This window comes from Diabrotica virgifera, chromosome 10, assembly GCF_917563875.1.
Source record: "Diabrotica virgifera virgifera chromosome 10, PGI_DIABVI_V3a".
NCBI classification, from domain to species: Eukaryota; Metazoa; Arthropoda; class Insecta; order Coleoptera; family Chrysomelidae; genus Diabrotica; species Diabrotica virgifera.
In genome coordinates this window covers 99267629-99273628 of record NC_065452.1, presented here as the reverse complement: position 1 = coordinate 99273628, position 6000 = coordinate 99267629, and positions in this window count along the sequence as shown.

Sequence of the window (6000 nt, the reverse complement as noted above, 5' to 3'; positions counted from 1 at the left end):
TGGCAGAGTTTCATATTCACAGTGTCATCTGAAATCTATATCTTATGTTGTTAATAGTTCTTCCGTTAATTATTATCCCTATACTTTCAGATAGTAATGCTTCTTCCTAAATAACTTTACTGTACACATTGAATAGTAATTGAGACATAACACATCTCTGCCTAACTTCTCTCCTGATCTTGAATTTGGAATTTGGACTAATTGTTCGTGTCTTACTTCACGCTTGATGGCTGATCACCATCAGCTGTTTCAAGTCCACTGACGACATAGGCCTCCCCTGTCTGTATCCAGAGTACACGGGCTTAAGCAGTAATTTTTCGTCATCTTTCGCAGATAATTTTGAAATTGTGCAGGTGGTCTTCCTCTGTGACGTTTATCTATTCTTGGTCTCCATTCGGTCAACTTGCGTGTCCATCTTCCATCCTTCAATTTTGCGATTTCTTCATCCTTCATTCTTCATTTCAATCTGCAAGCTCTCTTTCCACATCTGTAACTCTGGTTCTGTGTCATAGGTTTTCGTTTACCATCTTGTCTTTTATTGGTACCCCTATCATTGAATACTCCATCTTTCTTTGTGCTAATCTTAGTTTTGAAGCATTGTTTTTTTGTTAGGTACCGAGTTTCCGCACCGTAAATCTATACTGGCAGGCTCTTTCCAGTTCTTCTAACATATTGTTGATTTCACCTAGGTCATTTACTATCAATACAATGTCATCAACATAACTCAGATGGTGCAGTTTTTCCCCTTCGATACTTATCAGTTTATGATTTCAGTTAAAGGTTTTAAAAGCAAGTTATACGGCAGTTAAAAGTTTTGGTGATAGTGTTTTACCCTGTCTGACCTCTTTGAATTTTTACTTTACAAAGAAACAAAAAATACGGTGATGTAAAAATAACAAACTTTCTAAAGCCACAAACAGTAGGCTATAGCCTTATAAACTTTTGATAATAAAACTTTTATATTTATTTTATATTCTATTATTTTCTAGACAAAATTCATATTATTGAAAATTGTTTTTAATTTTTTTTTAAATTGATGTATATGTTACCGGCCAAACCCGATTTCAGGACAAACTAGTTTGGCGTAGGTCAAACTAGTTTGTCCTATCGCGCGTAGGCCAAACTAGACTGTCCTAGGCCAAACTAGTTTATCCTGATATAAATACACACACTTGGGCCAAACTAGTTTGGCCTAGGCCAAACTAGTTTATCCTGATATAAAGACGCACACTTCAGGCCAAACTAGTTTATCCTGAAGTGTATGTTTTTATATCACGAGAAACTAGTTTAGCCTAGTCTAAACCAATTTAATCTAGTCGACAGTACATAATTGATTACCGATTGGTTGCTGATTTAAACGTAAATTTAGAAGACATTATTAAGATTTGTAAGACTTTTAAGTATTTAGGGTAAATGATAAACCGAGAAGGCACTTGTATGAAAGATATAGAAATGAAAACAGTACGGGGAAAACAAGCCACGAAAGCACTCCATGGAGATATGGAAGAACACACTAACTAAAGAAAAGAAAAAAGGATTTTTCAGTGCATAGTACTGAATATTACCCTACAAGAGCGGAAGAATGGCCAGTGACAACAATAATACGAAATAAAATACGAACAGTTGAATTGGAGTTTATGAGAAGGTGTCTACAAATTACCAGGTAGGATAGAATAAGAACAGAGGAAATATGAAACAGAATAGAAGTAGAATGCTCAACTACAAAAAAGTTGTGGTAGTAATAGTAGAGCCCTGAAATGGTATGGGCATTTACAAAGAATGCCGGAGCACAGGTGGCCGAAAAGATTACTGGACTGGGACCCGCGGGGAGGAAGACGGAGAGGAAGACCTGCTGTGAGATGGAAAACTCACAAAGGAAATGCTATGATAGATAGAGATCTCAGAGATGGCGACTGGGAGAATAGAGTGCTACGGAAGACGAAATTAGCAAACTCATAATGGGAAAAAGCCAGGAAGAAGAAAGTAATTCAGCGAACTAGTATGGCTTAATATAAATAATAAATTGAATAAAATACTTTGTTCTTGGAAAAATAATCATTTTTATTAAAATTATAATTATTCGTAACAAACAAACAATAGTATATACAAACAATTTAGTACCATCCTTGGATTATTAGCTTTCATTTGTCGGTGGTATAATGACGGAGGAGTTGGGTTCACGAACAGACAGACGGGCAGACGGACGTGGATAATTCAACGTTTTCACATTTTTTCAAAATTGCTGAAAACAATATTAATTCGTACTCGATTTTATTCGTAAGAGTATCTTTTCTTTTAATTTTTGGAGAAAACCTGATCCTTATATTTATTATTTTTATATTATTTAATTATACAAGAATATATTAATTTATAGTGTTATAGCATGTATCAATATCTTCATTCGATGTATCATATGATACAATATATCGATGTATAATTATTTTTGCCATCCCTGTTGGGACGTGATTTGGGGAATTCTCCGCATGTAAAAGTCCTTACATGTTCGCTAAATTACTTTCGACTCGGCTAAATTGGTTTAGACTAGGCCGTAATAGTTTATCCTGAAGTGTGAGTTTTTATTATATCAGCATAAACTAGTTTGGCCTAGGCCAAACTAGTTTGGCCTGAAGTGTGTGTATTTATATCAGGATAAACTAGTTTGGCCTAGGACAAATTAGTTTGACCTACGCGCGATAGGACAAACTAGTTTGGCTTAGGCCATACTATTTTATCCTAACGCGCTTAGGACAAACTAGTTTGGCCTAGGCCAGGGGTCGGCAACCTGCGGCTTGCGAGCCGCAAGCGGCTCTTTGGATGTGAAGCTGCGGCTCTTTAGTTCCACAAGCAAATATTATTTACTTTACCAAAATAAATAAATATCAAAATATCGCGATAAAACCAGTACAACTGTTGACACGAATTACTTCAGCACAGTTACAAAAAAAATTAAAGATGGATTTTCTGGCAGAATTGAACAATTCAAAACCAACAGAACCACTCTAGAATTCATAGTAAATCCTCTCAACAAAAATAGTAACGAAATCCACGTTGAGAAATTTGGAATAATTGATACTGGATCTTTAGAAAAATAATTGATCGATTTAAAAAGTAAAGCTTTGTGGAGTGGAAAATTTACAGAATTGAAAAGCAAGTTGGAAAAGTTGGAGGTCCAGAAATGTATGTAGGTACGTTACGCAATAAAAGTGGACAGCTTTGAAAGAAATGCCTCGAATTGAGGGACTTGTATTCGACGCATGGAATAGTCTTCCAGATTGCTAGTGCTACAGTGAGGTAAAGAAGTTTGGCATTTGGAGTGCTAACTATCTTTGGATCGACATATTCTTGCGAGAAAGCGTTCTCTTGCATGAATATAATTAAAAGTAAACTAAAAAGCCAACTAACAAATGAAAATTTAGAGTCGTGTTTGGAACTTAAAACAACAAGTTATGAGCCAGATATATCCAAACTTTTTAAAACCATGCAAAGCCAACGCTCCCATTGGGATTATTTGCTCAATTGTTTGTCATTGAAGTACAAGTTAATGTAGTAAGTGAATATTTTTGTTTTAATTTTTTACTTGAATAAATGAAATGTAAGAAAATATATACATATGTCTTCTTCTTCAAGTGCCGTCTCCTAATCGGAGGTTGGATATCATCATCACTATCTTTACTCTATCCACCGCTGCTCTAAAGAGTTCTATAGAACTGCATCTAAACCAGTCCCTTAAATTCTTTAACCATGACACTCTCCTTCTTCCTATACTCCTTCCGCCTCTTATCTTTCCCTGTATTATCAGTCTTAGCATTTCATATCGCGGTCCCCTCATTACGTGTCCCAGATATTATAACTTCCTTATTTTTATTGTGTTTATTACTTCGCATTCTTTACCCATTTCTCGCAATACTTCCGTGTTCGTTTTCCTCTGTGTCCATGCTATTCTAAGCATCCTTCTGTAACACCACATTTCAAATGACTGTAGTTTATTTATGTGTTCTTGCTTTAATGTCCAGCTTTCAAAGCTCTCACTCTCAGTTCTAAGCTAAGGTCTTTGTTGCAGAGAACTGTTTTCATTATTACAAACGCATTTTTTGCTATTTCTATTCTGGTCCTTATTTCTGTTTGATCATTTTTCTCTGAAATCCAGGTTCCTAGGTATTTGTATTTATCAACCCTTTCTATCGGTATATTTCCCAAATGTAATCTTGTTTGTATGTTTGTTTTCTTAGTTATTATCATGTATTTGGTCTTTTTTGTATTCATTTTTAGTCCATATTCTTCACAGAAATTTTTTGTTTTGTTTAGTAGTAGTTGGAGTTGTTCAGCAGAGCTTGCCATAATCACGGTGTCATCTGCATATCTTATGTTGTTAATAGATCTTCCGTTAATTATTATTCCTTCACTTTGAGATAGCAATGCTTCTTCAAAAATGGCTTCATATATGCATTAAAGAGTAATGGAGACATAATACATCCCTGCCGAACTCCTCTCCTGATTTCAATCTCTGGACTGGGTTCGTTATCTATTACAATTTGTGCTCTTTGATTCCAGTAAAGGTTTTTTATTAGGTATTCGTAAGTCCCTTTTATCTATGTTTTTTTTCTTTAGAATTTGGACTAATTTTTCATGTCTTACTTTGTCTAAAGCTTTCTCAAAATCAACGTAACAAACATGCACATCCACATTCATGTCCATGCATCTTTGAGCTAACACATTAAAAGCAAATAACACCTCTCTGGTTCCTAGTCCGTTTCTGAACCCAAACTGACTATCATCTATTCCTTCTTCTAGTTTTTTATTTATACGACCATGTATTATTTTCAAGAATAATTTGAGAATGTGAGTTATTAATGATATTGTTCTGTATTCACTGCAATCTTTAGCGTTTGTATTTTTAGGGATAGCACAAAAGGTTGAGAGTAACCATTGTTTTGGTATGTTTCCTGTTTTGTACACTGTGTTAAACAAGTCTACGATAATGTCTAAGGTTTCATCATTTATGCATTTTAAGCTTTCTACTGGGATTTGGTCTGGACCTACTGCTTTACCATTTTTGCTGTTTTTTAATGCCGATTTAATTTCTTCTTTTAATATTTTCAAAACCGTTAATATCTTCAAACCTACTTTGACTTCCATCTGCTCTGTTCTATTGTCTTTGAACAATTCATTTATGTATTCTGTCCATCTCTTTAATTTTTCGTTAGTACTCAACACAAGTTTCCCATCTGTATCTTTTAGTATTCCCGGTTTTCTTTTTTTGTTGTTCTGAGTTAATTCCTTAATTTTTTTATGAGTGTTAAAATGATCGTGTCTTTTCTGGCGTTCTTCTATTTCTGCGCATTGTTCTTTTAACCACTGTTCTTTAGCCTGCTTAATTTTGAATTTTATTTGTTTATCCACATTTTTGTACATCTGATTATCTTTGTTTTTATGCTGACGTCTTTCTTCCATTAAATCTAAGATTTCCTCCGTCATCCATTGTTTCTTTTTGTATCTGGTTGGTGTAAGAATTTCTTTTTGACATTTATATATTTCTGTCTTTATTAATAACCATTTTGTCTCTGTTTCAGTATTTTGCTGGATTTGTTCTTTAACATTCATTAAACGGTTATTAATTTCATCTATCAGGCGTTGTTTTATGAGTGGGTTTCTTAGTTTACTTGTATCGATTTTTACATCTGTTGTTCTGCGTTTGATTATTTTCATTTTGAGCCTAATTTTATAGTCACTACTGGGTTGTGATCTGATCTTATGTCGGCACCTGGATAGGTTTTTGAAGATATAATTGCGTTCTTGTATCTTTGTCTAATCAATACATAATCTATTTGATTTCTTACAATTCTCCCTTCTTGATCTGCTGGTGACTTCCAGGTATATAGTCTTCTCTTTGGCATTTTAAACAATGTATTAGTTATGACAAAATTATTATTTTGGCAAAATTCGATAAGCCTGTCACCTCTTTCGTTTCTGTTGCCCAGACCATATCCTCCTGTACATTCT